This window comes from Saccopteryx leptura, chromosome 1, assembly GCF_036850995.1.
Source record: "Saccopteryx leptura isolate mSacLep1 chromosome 1, mSacLep1_pri_phased_curated, whole genome shotgun sequence".
NCBI lineage: Eukaryota > Metazoa > Chordata > Mammalia > Chiroptera > Emballonuridae > Saccopteryx > Saccopteryx leptura.
In genome coordinates this window covers 108,524,322-108,540,283 of record NC_089503.1, presented here as the reverse complement: position 1 = coordinate 108,540,283, position 15,962 = coordinate 108,524,322, and the positions used below count along the sequence as shown (strand labels likewise).

At 48.6% G+C, this 15,962-nt stretch overlaps 1 protein-coding gene across 6 annotated transcripts in view; it reads left to right on the top strand.

The window, feature by feature from the left end:
- PDZD2 (PDZ domain containing 2) overlaps positions 1 to 15,962 on the top strand; it is a 342,143-nt gene that overhangs the window by 205,233 nt on the left and 120,948 nt on the right. Inside the window, exon 1 of one of the 6 annotated variants that reach the window (XM_066373889.1) lies at positions 10,957 to 11,167. The exons of the other annotated variants lie outside the window; for them this stretch is intronic. The gene's annotated coding sequence lies outside the window, so the exon portion shown is untranslated. Of the gene's footprint in view, positions 1 to 10,956; positions 11,168 to 15,962 lie in introns of those variants that run through there. 6 annotated transcript variants of the gene reach the window in all.

Below are 15,962 nucleotides of genomic sequence, written 5' to 3'. Positions count from 1 at the left end.
ATTTGGGGAGAAGTTAAACTGAAATCAAGATGCTGGGGGAGGGAGGGTCCCAGGATGGGTGGGACAGTCTACTTGAGTGTGACATAGGGTAGAGGCGTGGACCTCCTACCCGTATCAGCAGGTGTTTACCGAGGGTCCTTGTGCTAGTTGTCTTGACGGGAGGTACCGTTTGTGTGTCACTGTTGGTTGGCAAGCGTGGGAAAGATGTGGCTGGCATGGGAGGAAAAGGTGGGTGAGGGCGGGCAGTCCCACTGGAGCCAGGATGGGGCACAGCAACCTGCCGTGAAGGTTAGAGGAGACCAGTGGAGTGGCCAGGACAGTGGGGTCCGCCAGTCGAAGGGCTCAGTGGCCACAGCCAGGAGTTTACTTTTGATCCAGAGAAACTCTGGGAGTCAAAGGATTGGAACATTTATGGCATTTGATGCCTACCAGGGAGGGCATTGGGAAGCCAAAATGCGGTCCCTTTCCCCTGGAGGGTGTGCAGAGGAAAAGGGAAATTCTGGAGGGTTTGCCAGAGCTCCGGGCAGAGGGCCCGTGGGGCTGAAGGGAGCGCCTGGGGCGAAGGAGAGGGCCAGAGGGCAGCGGCACCTTCAGCTGCAGGTGTCAGCCCCTGCACGGAGCAGGGAACCCGCTGGTGGGTACACAGAGCTGTGGGGTTGAGAAGTGAAGTCGGAGAAAGAACCCTCTGGAAAGCATCCTGGGCATCACCCTGGGTGTTTCCAAATCCCCCCCCCCCCCAGGTATGATGGTGAGCCGGTGAAAAAAACAGAGAGAGAGAGAGAGAGAGAGAGAGGAGAGACCTCTAAGGTTCTCCTGAGGCTGCAGGTCTCTAGCGATATAGCCTTGCCTCTGATCATGCTAGCTCAGGCTTCTCCTTTGATTTTTTTTTTTTAACACTTATTTTTTTTATTTATTCATTTTAGACAGGAGAGGGAGAGACAGAGAGAGAGGAGAGACAGAGAGAAGGGGGGGAGGAGCTGGAAGCATCAACTCCCATATGTGCCTTGACCAGGCAAGCCCAGGGTTTCGAACCGGCAACCTCAGCATTTCCAGGTCGACGCTTTATCCACTGCGCCACCACAGGTCAGGCCTCTCCTTTGATTTTTAAAATAGCCTTACACTTCTTTGTCTTCCTTCCAAACCTGACAGGAAGTAATTTGGAAAACACAGTAGAGGAAGCCCTTGGCCCTGCCGAGGGGGAAAGGGCAGCTCCCTTCCCAGTAGAAGCCCTGATCTCGGAGACACACGGCGTCACCCACAAAGATGGCCGAGATGGTTTCCAGCGGTGGGTGTTTCGTGCGGCTCCCCCGGGAGCTGGAGGGGCAGCCCCTTTGGGGACACACAGTGCTGACTGCTGGGTTTCTAAGACCGCCCTTCGCGGAGTGCTCTGCCTGCCTTCGCGGAGTGCTCTGCCTGCCTTCCCACTTTCCCCGTTGTCACTTTCAGTGAAGCCAGGCATTTTGGGAACCAGGACAAGCCGTGTGTGATTTGGTTAGCGATCTAAATAAGGCAAAAGAGCAGAGAGGCAACGTCAGTGTGAAGAAATAGGGGAAGAGCCAGTAGGTTTTCTACAAGAGTCACTATAACCACGATCCGTTGACTGCCCAGTATGTGGCCAGTGTGGGGATGGTCTATTTTTCATCTATTTTAGCAAAAACTCTGTAAATGCACAATACATATTCAGAGGAGGATGCTGAGGCTTAGAGACGTTTGGGTTAGTCACCTAGCTAGTAAGCGGGGGCCGGGATTAACCCATTGTTGTGTCATTCATTGAAGCTTACTCTCTTTTCACAAAATATGCCACCACCATGCGAGGTTTCACAGAGGACTCACTTGGAGCGTCTATGGCAAGTGGAGCACATTGAGAGTCTGGTGCCAGAGAGGAAAGAACGTAGCATTTGGGAACGGGCAGACATGAACATCAGCTCTCCCCCTCCTGTGATTTCAGGACGCTACTGAGACTAAGACTCCAAGCTCTCCCCATCACCGGCAGGGCGCCCGGAAGCCTCTTGCCCTCTCTGGGCGCTCCGAAATCCGTGCGTGAACTATGCACAGATGGTTGCGGTTAAAGGAATTTTTGAAGCTTTTTTATTATTATTATTTACTTTAAAAAAATGTTTTTAATTACAGTGTAATATTTTGTACTAGGTTCAGGTGTACTGCACAGTGGTTAGATGGTCATATACTTCACACAGTGTGGCTGATGTTTCCGGTACCCACCTGGCACCATACAGAGTATTACAGTATTATCGACTGTATTTCCTGTGCTGTCCTTTACATCCCGGTGACTATTGTGTAATTACCAGTCTGTACTTCTCAATCCCTTCACTTTCTTCTCCCAGGCCCCTCTGGCAACCGCGCCGTCATGAACTAGCCCGATCTGCTGATCTCAGAAATTTTTGAAGCTTTTTGAACCCAGTTTATTTTCTTGTGGAGTCTGATATTATTTTTGATCCTGAGATGAGGAACACCCTGCACAAACTTTTTTTCAGAGGAACTTGAGTTGGTCAGTGCTGGGAGGACCCCACATTCTTTGTTGGTTGAGTAAAAACCAGAGAGACTCAACCCTCCTGCCCACCCTCCTGCAGGACTGGAAGTTTCACGCTTTGGCGTCCGTTCTTACTGCCAGAATTTGCATTGTTACCGGCCAGCCAGGCACATTCTTGTGTCTTTTGTTTTTAAACTGTTTTAGATAACTTTAAGACCTGGAAGTCACCATTGCCTGATTCCCATGGGAAATCTCCAATTATTTAGAGGAATTCTTCTTGTGGGAAACAAGGGGGAAACAAATAACTGATTGTTTGGAGGCTTATAGAAAGAAATGTCCATACATGACCCGGCTTCCTCACCAATGCTTCTGAGAGCCAAGGTTTTGTAAGTCAAGTCCCAGCCTCCACAGAACCAGAACCAGACGTGAATCCAGGAGAAGATTCTTCCTGGGAGAGATGAGAAATACTGAATACCTTCGGAGTACAGCGAGCCCAGGTGTCATTGATGGTGTAGTGTAGCTTTTGATAGATTTCTTCCTCCAAGGGCTCGCTCCACCCTTCCCCACTTGAGTAAGAAAGTCTAATAATTTTTAATCATGTTGCAGACTTGGTAAGCATGGGGAACTGTCTTTTTGTTGAAGAGGAACTATCTTGAGATCTGGATATTATAGACTGGGTGCAGAAAACTTTTTAAACTGAGCACTGCAGGGAATTCTGTTGCGGCTGCTAAACTGACAAGAGCAGAAGGAGATGGGAAGGGAAGGAGTTGCTTAGTCACAGGCTGCTTTGAAAAAAACCGCATTTCCAGTTCATGCAAATTTCACCAGTGCTTCTGAAGCACACTCGCAGCCAGTCCCACGGTGCAGACCCTGCGGTGCGTGTGCACTCTGTTCAGGTGACCGAGGCAGCCTCGTGTCATCGCCTCCCCTGGGTCACTGAGCACCTGGGCAAGAGTCGACATCTAAGCTCTTTCTCCTGATGCGTGGGAACCACACCCAGAACTCTGCCTCCTGCTTCTGTGCCCTGTGGCGTGTCTCTACAGGCCACGTGCATTTGGGGTGCACATCACCCAGGGACGTCATGATGGGGTTATTAAACACCCACATCACCTCCAGTTTCTGAAAACCAAGTGAATGGCAACACTTTCTTATCTGACAATGTCAGTGTAGCAGAAATAAAATACAAAGGGTTGGAGATCCCAACTTTTGCCCACTGCTTTTGTTTCCTTGTGTGAAGTCTTAGTGTAACTGTGACAGTGGCCCATGTCACACTTGTCCAGTTCGTGTCCTTTCCAGAATGCCTGTTAACAAGAATTCGACACGTTCTGCTCACAATGGCGGTGCCAGGTCAGGTGCACCGGCCTTGATGCGCTTGTCTCTGGATGCAGCCGCCGTAAGGGGTAGCCCACTTTTCTTTTTTCAACAAAGGGAGCGGGAGCATGGAATTGTGGGACATTTCAAAACTGAGAAGCAGCCTTTAAGGGTCTCCCTCAAACCCACTTCTCTGGAAAGTCGCTTCTGGGTACCGGCGCATGGTGACACCTCCCTGTGGAAATCCTGGAGCCCTGACTGCTTTTATCCATTGCTTCCCATTTAGCACGTGGCCCTGCAAAGGTGGGAATCTTTTTTCATAGGGACAGGGTCTCATCTGGCCCATGACTTTGTATGACATGTGTGCTTAGAGGAGACAATTAATTACTTGTTTGTTCCTGGTCTTAAAAGGAAGCTAATCTCTCAATACCAGCAAGATCATATACTGAGGCTTTGGGGAGCTGTCTACAGGGCTGCTCACAAAAATTGATTTCTAGAGAGCCCAGGGCCTTAAGAGGCCGGAGAGAGGGGTCTCGAGCTGCAGGTGGCTGGTGACACTGGCTAAGGAAACCACTTGTTCCCTCTGCCCAGATGAGCATGAGTTAGTACTGACACTCAGGGCCTGATGTGTGGGGTGCTCAGGTCTGTGGCAGGAGTCCCAGGAGTGAGTTCAAGTTGTAATAGGATTGGATTTAGTTTCTAAAACCACAAATGTCTGCATTTTCTATGCAGGAAGAAACTACTTCTGACTCAAAGGATTGATTGGACTGACAAGCCAGGCTAAAGAGTGGGGGCTGAGTGCTTCTCACATGACGGAGACCCCGGGCTGGTAGGACTGAGTGGTTTGTCCTCAGCTAGGGGCCAAGGAGGCGCCATGCATTGGAGTAAGGGTGTGCTCGGTCCACGTTTCTGAGAGCGTCTGAGAGGTGCACTTGGCCGTGTGGCTCATAAAGACGTCCTGTTCCTCTGAGGTTAGAGTCTCCTCGCCCCAAGGAGATTGGTCTTTTTCTCTATCTACGTTTAGGAGAAACATGCTTAGCTTATTGAATGTACTGACCTGATCCTCATTCATGGGCCTTGATTCTGAAAAGCTGGCCTGTGGTGACCACTGGCCCTGAGAGACACATGTCCTTGCCCAGGACCCAGCTCTGGGGCGCACCGACGTGCACTTCCTGTTCGGTTTCACTCCCTGACCTAGTGTGACTTTCATCACTTCCCTGCATCCTTGCCCAAGATGGCTCTTTCCTGAAGAAAAGCGGCCAAGGTCAATGTGCCCACCTGCATTTCAGCTGTGGAGATAAGCTACGTGCTGAGACTGGAGCAAAGTAGGGAAGGGCTCCAGCCCAAGGGACGGGGGTTGAGTTGGGGCAGCTGGCACTTTCCTGCTCACAAGAGGAAATTTGAAGGAAAAGAGTGCACTGTGCTGAAGGGAGGACAAGTCAGGTGGCCAAGGAGAATGCCTGGGAGTGTTTCGGCAAGTCCTCCCCAAAGCACTTGTTTCCTATTAAGAAGCTACATTATAAAAAGGCAGGAGTGGGAACTGCTTGATAAAATAAGATTTAGACGCACCCATCACAGAGAGAGCTAGCAGGCAACGCTTGGCAAATGTATTTGACCTTGGAGTCAGCATCCCCTCAAGCTGGTATTTTGTCGAGTGCATTTTTAGAAAAGCTAGAGGAAGGTCATCAGAAAGATTACGAAGAGAGAACCCGCGGGGGATGAAAATTCAGAAGGACAGTGAAACTGTAGTGAGGATCTGAGACCAGAGAGTTTTGTTCTCTTTCCATTTGTTTGCCAGAACTTAGGAGCATGCAGGGCTCTGAAGGGAAATACAGCAGGAAACTTCTCCGTGAGGACTGATCCAGCGCGTGCACCCCAGCCCCGGAGCCTGACGGCACCTGCAGCCCCATCCCCTTGCTGCACGATCCGCTCGGGGCTTCTGGACTCCGGAAGCTTTAGGAAGGGCACGTCTGCTCCAGCCCCCAACACCCCGTTATTTTGCCTAATCTTCTTCTAACATTCATTTAATTTTTGGCATCCCGACAACAGTTATATTTGCCGTCCCCAGTGTGGGAAGCCATTGTGGTAATAATATATACAGTGTAATCGGGTGCTCTGAGAACCTGTGTGGCCTGTTTTTTGTTGCAAGGGACTGTCTTGTGCGTTTGGGGTGCTCAGCAGCACCTCTGGCCTCTACCCATTAGATGCCAGTACGTACCCCTCTTTCTCTCCGCAGCGGGCAGTCTTCCCCAGGTGAGAAACCGGTGTATGCAGAGGCATCGACACTACCACTACGTGGGAAAGAGCAGTAGCCAGGGTGTTTCGTGATGCAGGCTTGGGGCTGGATCAGGAGTGGTCTTAGGTACCTGACAAAGAGCTTTAGCCTGTAGGCAATACGAAATCACTAGAGCATTTCAAGCAGTTCTTTTTTTTTTTTTTTTTTTAACTTTTTTTTTTTTCTGAAGCTGGAAACAGGGAGAGACAGTCAGACAGACTCCCGCATGCGCCCGACCGGTATCCACCCGGCATGCCCACCAGGGGCGACGCTCTGCCCACCAGGGGGCGATGCTCTGCCCCTCCGGGGTGTCGCTCTGCCGAGACCAGAGCCACTCTAGCACCTGGGGCAGAGGCCAAGGAGCCATCCCCAGCGCCCGGGTCACCCCTGCTCCAATGGAGCCTTGTCAAGCAGTTCTTATATCTTTGCTGTTGAGTATCTCTGTGTGCAGGATAGATCGGAGTGGCAAACCAGTGAGGAAGAGAGACTAGTTTGGAATCAAGGCCCTTACATGTGACGGTGTACAGGAGAGGGGACGGGTGAAAGATTTAAGTGGAGTGGACAGGACCTACCCACCATACGTAAAGGAAAGAGGAGAGTCAAAGGTGACTCATCTCTGCCTGAGGGCCTGGGGATGGGCATTAATTACAAGAGGAAATCTAGGCGGAGGCTGGTTTGAGGGAGAGCCTGTGGGTTTTATTTCAGGGCACGCTGAGTTTCAGATGCCTGGAGGACCCAGCGGGAGCAGGGCAGGAGGCGGACCCGGGCCTGGGGCTGAAGCTCAGCAGAGAGATGGAGGTGGAGGAGGGGGCAGTCTTTCCCGGTGGTGGTTGCTGTGGAAGCTGAGGGGAAACCCAGGGGGGAGGAGGGGAGAGAGAGAGGCTGGGGCGCCTGCAGGTCTCACCCTGGCCTGCCCGGTGAAGGAGGGAAGTCCAGGATGGAGACCGAGCCGATCGGTGAGAGAGCCCGAGGTATAGGGTCTGACTGGGCAGACTGAGCAGCTGTATAAGTACCGCGCGCTAACCGATTGCGCCACTGGAGCTCCCAGACTGAACAGCTGAGAGAGAGTTCTGGACACGTATAAGGGCCCAAAAGGCATGATGGCATGGGTCGATGCCGCCCCGTTTGAGGGAGGTAAGGGGTGTGTGAGCTCGAAGGGAGCTTTATGAAGGAAAAACGTGGCTGCAGCTGCATGGAGCCTTCTCCAGAGTGCTCGCGAACCCTCCGCAGGGATGCAGGGGCTGGAAGGGAGCCACTGCTCTGAGTGTCCAGGCAGGACTCTCCCTGCTGTGCGGGCCGCAGGGCGCTCCCGTCGGCATCGCTCTCATCGCATCGGCGTTATCATCTCCCAGCACAGCAAATGGAAACAAACTGAGCGCCTTGTTTGCTTTCGTGACTTTCAGGAAGTTATTTTGGACCACGAGATGAGGGTGGGGTGGGAGGGGTGAGGAAAGAAGGAAACTTTAGTGCTTCCTGTTGTCCTCGAGTCATTCATTGTCTTATGGCAAGTGGGCATCTTCACTTTGTAGCTTTAATAATAGGAAGCGTGATAGCCATAGAACTGGACAAAGGGAAATTGAAAGCAAATCCAGATTCCACTGGCTTTAAATACACACACACACATTATATATATATAATATATAATATATATATAGTATAGCCCTGGCTGGATGGCTTGGTTGGTTAGAGCTTTAACCCGAAGCACAAAGGTTGCCAGTTTGATCCCTGGTCAGGGCACATACAGGAACAGATTAATGTTTCGGTCTCTCTCCCTTCCTCTCTTTCTAAAATTAGTAAATAAAAATTTTAAACATACATATATACACACACATAGATGTTATAAAATTTACCGTCTAAGTATACGATTCTGTGGCATTAAATCTGCCAACATTGCTGTGCAGCCTTCACCCCCATCTTCTTCAGAACACACTTCATCTTGCAGAGATGAAACTCTGCCCGTTACACAACAACTGCCCGTTCTCCCCTTTGCCCCGCCCCTGGCAACTGCCATTCACTTTCTGTCTCTGTGACTGACAATTCTGGCCACCTCACCTAAGGGGAATCGTGCAGTACTTGTCTCTTTGTGACTGGTTTATTTCATTTAATGTTTTCAAGGCTCATCTCTGTTGCGCTATGTGTAGAATTTCCTTCCTTTTTAAGGCTGAGTAATATTCCATTGAATATGTAGACCACATTTTGTTTAACTACCCACCAGTCTGCGGACAAATAGGGTTGCTTCCGCCTTTTGGGCATTGCTGCTGTGAATGTGGTTATACATATAGCCATGCGTGTCCCTGCTTTCCATTCTTTGGGTGTGGACCCAGAAGAGTCCATCGGCTTTTGTGGTACTGCTGATGCATCTCTCAGTTGGGGATTGCTGGAGTCACTCACGAGTTTACTGTCCTTCTGAAGCTGCCTTTGCCCATTAATCCTCTGCTTGTGCTCATGGGACAGTCTTAGGTGTGTCCTGAGGCCAGCCTTTGTGACCAGCTGGGGAGCTGTTGCTGAGCCCCTGCCTGTAGTTTTTGGGCTATGAAGACTTACATCTTGTCCACCTAGAGCCATCCTAGAACTTAAATCAGGAAGATCTAATCTCAGTTCTAATCTCAGTACTTCCACTCATGTGTGAAGCTTGGCAGGTTTTCTCATTTCTCTCTGGGCCTCTGTTTCCACACCCCCACAGTGAGAAGGCTGAACTAAGTAATCTTTAGAGCTCCTCCCAGATCACAGACAGGGAAGAGAGTGGTCTCCTAAGCCAGGAAACAAACTGGGTGAGAAGAAAACGGAGCTCCATACTCCCACCGTGGGTAGTTTGACCAAAAATGCATCTGCCCCCAAACTGGATGGTTAGATGTTTCTAATGGTTGCGTCCTTGCTGCGTTCTGGTACACGCTGCATGGCTAGTTTTGTGAGTAAATAGAGCAGCAATTTCCCTTAAAGCAAAGTTATATGTGATATATATTATCCACCCATTGTGGAGAGAATAGGACAAAGAGAGGTGGAATAACAGGTTTTACTACCATCGATTTTTGGCAGATGTCACAAACTAATACTGGAGACTATATTCTATAGGCAAATTTTACTTCTGATTAAGACTAGTTTGGTCATGGGCCAAGAAAGCTTTAACTCCCTGTTCTCCCCACTTCTTAAAAAAAAATTGAAAAAGCAGACTTCCTTCTCCTTAGCTTACAGTCAGAGCAAGTCCACTCTCCTAAACTAGGCGAATGCGTTGCAGGAGGGCACCCGCAGGATCAGCTTTCCGACCCCTGGACGGCCGTGAACATATGGACTGGTCTGTGGCTTCTGTGCTGGGTTTGAGGACCAGGCACCAACCCTCCTATTCCTTCTCCGCCCCACCAGTGGAACATCGGGTGTCTGCCAGTGTCTTGCTTTGCTTTTCTCATCTGTTAAACTGGCCAATGGGACACTATAAAGAAAAAATTTGCCTGTTTTTTTCCCCCCAAGGATTTGGTATTAGGAAGTTAGGATGATTAGAACCCATTTGCAGCATGTATGGAAATATATAGCATGTTCTTTTTAGGAGACATCCGAACCAGGTAACTTAAAAATAAGATGTTCTTTAAATCTGGATACTACAAAGTCATGGGTTTTGTTTTGTTTTTAATATATGAAAAATTAAAAACCAAATTTTGAAGATTGGAGAATTTCTCATGGTGATAGGGACCAGCTTATGATACTGTTGGGTTCATAAGGGGGAAAATCCATACAGAATAAAACTCCAAAAGAAATGAATAAATTAAAAAAGACAAACATTAATCCTCACATCTAACAGTCCTTCCAGGCTTTCAGAAGCAAGACCTTGGAATGACTGTCCCTCTTTGGTTCCTGATGACTGAAGCTGCTCAGAAGCCATCGGCATTTTCACAACAAGATGTTGTTTTCATTCAAATAGTTTGCATAAAGTTTCGTATCTACCGGGAAGGCCTTGGGGTTCTGGAGACCATGTCTCTGGTTGGCGGATCATGAAAGACCACTTTTGCTCCAGCTGCAAACTAAAATGATATTTACACATAGTGGAAGTCACAATATGTGTGTGTGTTGGTTTGGGGGAGCCTATTGTTAAAAAATTTTATTTCCTGATAAAATCTTAGAGAGTAAAAGTCAAATCATCCTTGCAGTTGCTGACATTCTAGCAGGAGGAAGTGTTCTCAAGGGCTGGCGGATAATCTGTGTTTGCTGGTAGTGGTCTGGGATGGAAGCAGAGAAGGTTGTTGGGTTAGGAGGGAGTCATCATGACAAGTAGCCCTTATATACCAATGGGCTTCTTTTAAAAATTATCTAAAGCCTCCATTTGTGTTCCCATCTGAATGCAGTAGGAAACCTGGCCCTCTAATAAGTGCAAAATAAAATATTTCACTTACTGTGACGTGTTGGGTCACTGAGTGGAAAGTTTCTTGACCCATCATCCTGGTTGGTTTCACATTTTTGATGTATGTGAAATGCACATTTTGCTATATTTTTGTTGTCTCATGCCTGAAATCTCCAGTTCACCTCCAGGGGGCTGAGGGGGTGTCTGGGTAATGAAGCTACAGTGACCACATCACAGGTGTATGGCCTTTTCTGAGAGAAGAGGGCATCTGCACATACCTGCAGGAGGAAGCCACAGATGACTTCTGTCAGGATCTGAGTCCCCCCCACCTCCAACGCCACCCCATACTCCCAGAAAATTAAAGTTGTTCTTAGCGGCATGGTTACAGTACGCTTACAGGGCAAGGGTTGGCTCGTTCTCTGCAAACAGTTTAGCTGGATGCACTCATGAATGAAAAATGATCTGAGTGCTGTGGGTGGGGCCCTGGAGCTCAGGAGGTGAAGCCAGGAGGAGGAGAAAGAGAGAGAGAAGGAAAGGAGGGGAGAGGAGAGAGAGAGAGAGAGAATCAGCCTCCGACATGGGAAGCTGGCAGGATGTCGGAGCACACACTGGCATGGCTTGCATTTCTGTTTCGAGTTAATAACCCAGGACTTGAAAGAACGGATTGGAGGGGGAAATGAACCACAACAAACTTTGGAGGCTGTCCTAGCAAGTGGTTCGGAAGCACAGAGGAGCACGCTCACCTGATCAGCTCATGAAGCAGGTAGGAGGGGAGACCTGAGAGGCGAAGAGAATCCTATCTTCTCTCTGCGCACAACTTACTTGGCTTCCAAAGGTTTATTTAAAAAAAAAAAAAAAAGTGTGTGAGAAATAAGTCGATGATATTGACATCAGAAGCAGAATTAGCTGGAATTGTGCTCTCTGCCCAAGCAAGACTTTTTCTGTTAACTGGTTGGTGACCCAATGACAGTTATATTCTGGGGGTTGCTTTTTTAATAAAATAAAAAATAAAATCACCCCAAGTCATGAAGTATTTATGTTAAAACTGACTTCGAATTTGTGAGACAATGAATGAACCTGGAATTCCTGAATTCCAATTGCTATATTTTCCTATTTCTGAGCCAGCAAGGTGCTTGCTAGTTTTTGCTGGCTTTTGTAAGAAAGAAAGTGGATGCAGAACAGCTGTGAGATGCCCAGAGTTGACTGAGGTCCAGCGGGAAGCCTGGATGCACTAATGTTTTCTCCATTAGGGCAGGCTGCCTGTGCTCAGCGTTGAAGTCAGGGAATTGGAAAATACTGTGAACGTAAAGTGTGGATCCTGAATATTTGTCATGGGGAGTGGGCAGGGAATGAGGGGCAGAGGATTGGAAACCGTCACTGACATTTTCATATTCAGAAGTAGAGAATTAGCAAGCAGGGCCGTGGGTGGCGGCCACACACAAGGATAATTTAAAGACTGGGCTGTGGGTCCTGGGGTTGTAGCCAAGGCTCAGAGCATCCTCTCCACTGTGGGGACTTGTGATAGGAGAAGCGGAACAGAATAAAGACCCTCTCCAGCCTGGGTTTCTGGCCGCGTCCAGACCGAGCATCTGATCAGTGCCAGCATGGATTGCCGTTCCCCCCTCCCCCAATCCCACCCCACGCAATGGAGTGGTCAGAGGGCTGTTGTGGGGTAGGTCAGAAATGGCACATGTGGTCAGAGTGACAAGAGCATCAGAATGAGGTAGAGAACTTGTTTCAGTTGAATAGGCCAGTCTGCATACTGGCACCCTTGGCTTTGAGCTTTTGAGAATGTCCCATTAGCCACAGGGGTGTGTCTGAGAAGGCAGAGGTGAGAGCTGCCTGGCCTGCCGCTTACTGGCTGGCTGCTGTTGTCAGGCTGTGGCGGCCAAAGCTGGGGCTCTGCCTGTTAGGCCTGGAGGGCTGGGAGGTCCTGTGCTTAGTCAAGGCAGGCCTGTTCCTTATTGCTCATCTCTCTCTCTCTCTCTCTCTCTCTCTCTCTCTCTTTCTCTCTCTCTGACTTCTCAGCTTTCCACGTTGTATGGGAAGGGGAAGCAGCACCTCCCGGGGTCTTTAAGGAGCCCTTGGCTGCTGTCTACCTGTTGGGTGGGTTCCCTTGGTCTCCAGCCTTCCCACTTGTCTGCCCCACATGCTATTTGCTGTGGATTAAGCTGAGCTAGGTGGCAGGCTTCTTTCCAAAGTCCATTTCTAAAGCAGTCAGCGGTCAGCAAACTTTGGCCTGTGGGCCAAGCCCAGGAGGTCCCAGCCTGGCTTTTTTTTTTTTTTTTTTTTTTATGTCTCAGGAGCTAAGAGTGCATTTTACATTTCCAAACATTGAAGAAACAAAGAAAAATACAGGACAGAGCGGATATGGCCTGCAAAGCCTAAAGTACTTACCCTCTGACTCTTGAGAGAAACCGGAGCCAGCCCCTGATTAGCATGCTTCACGAGCAGTATGATCAGTGGGTCCGTGCAGCTCAGTAAGTCCTCAACGGTTCAGTAAGTCCTCAACGGTTCAGTAAGTCCTCAACGGTTCAGTAAGTCCTCAACAGTTGAACGGGCTGTTGTTTCTGGAAACTGATTTTAGTTTCTCAGCCTGTGTTAAATGGCATTATTACCTCGAAAGGGGTAGATTCAGAGCAAGGAAGTTGAAGATTTTCTACAAGGTCCCAACAATGGGAAGTGACCTCCGGGTCTACAGCTCAATTTTCATCCTCTCCCTTCACTGGTGAAGCTGCTGCTGCAGGTAGCTATGAGGGCCCCATTACTGACTGTGTCCCCCACTGAGAGACCCTGATGGGGACCAAAACTCTGCTAACTTACACAGAAATAATTCCCTTCCTTCTTTCTCTTCAGGACTGACAGCTGGCCAGACTTCCGCATTCTAAGTTGTTTGGTGTCGCCCTTTGAAACCAAACCAAAATACGGGGGGGTTTTTGTAATAAAAAATTAAGTGAATATTATGTTTTCCTCTATTGAGACAGCATTTCTTTATTGCTCTCTAAAAGCTTTCTCTTGACCCAGCCGCTCTGCTCCTGAACGTGTCATTCTCCTTGACCCAGCGGTGTTTCATTATTAATGTCATTTCTAATCAGGCAAAAGAAGAATCTGTTGACCTTGCTCTATGTCAAAACCATGGGCCTGGATATGGAGCTGACGTCTATAAGTAGCATATAGTCCATTGCAGAAACACAGGAAAGTTTTCACAAAAAGAGTGTGGTTTAAGAAGAAAAACAAAATGGCTGGCGTAATTTTTTTCCCCTTCAGGACCTTTCAGTCATCTGTCTTCCTATATTTGGAAATTAGATGCTGTCAGTAGAGAAGAATGGGGGTGGGGCCTCGTTTGGCAGATGAAAACAAGTGAGGAAGGACGAAAATATTCACGTAGGGTGCCCCACTGGAAAACAAGATGGCAGCCATGCACTTGACAAGTCAGGTTGTCAGAGCTGGCAAGGGTGGGTCCTCTAATCTACCATGCGAGCTAGGCAGCACCTCTGTCTGTATTTAGAAAGGGGGTTGGCTCTGAATTTAGAGATTAAGCAACCTGCTATTCCTGTATGCACTGGAATTTCAGACACCGTCAGAAACCTGATTTGCGTAACCGCTGAAACTCAACTAGAAGCCAAGCAGACTGAGACCTGTGCTCTACAAGTGGAGAGCAGTGCAGTCTCACAGTGTGTGCGGGAATTTATCAAGATTGCCCAACGAGGTGTGGTGCTGCTGTGTGGCCAGACTCAATGGGGCAGCTTTGGGTTCCCAGCAGGCCATGATCAGAGCATGAGTAACTTCGTTCTCTGCATGAGTTGGCAGTATACATCTCAGAGCTCTAGAATGACCTGGTGCCCCAAGGTAGCAAGGGTCCTTTCCTGTTCTGAGGCATGCGACCACACTGGCTCATAGAGATGGAACAATCAGGCAGGCAAAGTCCAGTTATGAGCGAAAGTGGAGTATAAGCCATGGGCAGCCCTTAATTAGCCCACTTATGTACAGCATGTCGGGAAGGCCAAGTGTTCTCAAAGTTGGAGCATCTGCCCTCTTCCTCTGACTGTCTGAATAGGTTAAAATCTTACCTCTTTTATCAACTTTTTCTTAATAGTGAATGGGATAAAAGAATGAGCTACATTTGTGCATTTGTGTGCGAAAGTGTGTAAACTTAGAGGAGAGGAACAGCCAGACAAAAAAGTTATGATTCTGAGTTACAAGAGAAAACTTGTGACCAGTCCATGAAAGAGGATCGATAATTTCTGTCCCTTATAAGAGCTTCTATAGGCAATGCACCCTCTCAGTTTCAGACCTATGTATTTCCTGCAGGGGCGGGGCTCAAGGGGTATAGCACAAAATCCCTCTTATGCTGGAGGTCCCTGCTGGAGCTCTGTTTCTCCTTTAATGGCCAGGAACAAGATGAGAAAGTTCTTTCTCCATTGACATGCACCTGCTGGGCTTAGCAGCAGGAGGCTGAGTGTGTCCCACTGGGAGATCTTCTGATGGCTTTGCTGTTCCCTGTGGGCACATCTGCCCCGTGTTGCCTCAGCTTGTTAAACCCAGGTGTGCATGGGTGTGCAGCCATGCTATGACTCCACAGATGGCCTCTGCAGCGCACAACGTGAGTGCACGCTCTTGGCTTAGATACAGAATCTCTCTAGAGTGAGTCAGACCGTGACAACAATTGACTGGGGACTCCAGATCTGCCTCCCTTTCTATCATCTCTTCCTGAAGAAGCAATCCAACCATGTTTCCCACGCGCCAGAGAAATTCAGCACTCAGAGGGACCAAAGGTGACAGCTTGGGTAAAAGAAAAGGGTCACACCCACAGTTTATATTTTTTTTGTAATTTCAAGGTTAGGAGACTATCAGGTTAGCCTAAAGCAAGACACACCTGGACCTTTCTAATTCCACACTATTTTTTGTTCTTCAATTAGAAAATGGAAACCAAGTTGCAGATCAGAGGAGCAGAGCAAGTCTAGGGAAGGGCAGAAGTGGCCTTGAGAAACTATTCAGTTAAAAGGCCTGCATTTCCCTGAGACGCCTCAGACTGGAGCACAAAACAGTTACAGATTATTCCCTTGAAGCGTAGATAAGTGGCCTTCTGTTTATACATTGTATTTCTCCAAGCCTTTCCCTTTCAATAAAAACTGAAACATTTTTACAAGCTCCCCTCCCTAGCCCTCCAAAAAGAAAAAGAGTGGTCCCTGCTATGAACAATTTAGAATTCCCACCCGATTCAGAACAGAAATGGAAGTGCCCGGGTTGGAAGGAGTGGAAGGAAATTCAGACACACCATACCTGACCTTCATTTGAAAAGCATAAATCTCAGGATTCATCACTGTGCTCTTGATGGGAATGACCCTTTAATTTTGCCTTTGGCTGCTGTTTCTGCCCCTTTGGCAAAAGTGTTGTTCTTTTCTCCTGCTAGCTGACTCTATCAGCAAGAGGAGGAGGGTCTGTCTTCCAAGGAACCCCCACCCCTCCCTCTTCAACTTCACCTTACAACGCTTTGACTTAAGTTCCCAGACGGCTGCCTGTGGGGTAGAGGGTTGACTGTTGGCAGTAAGCTGCTG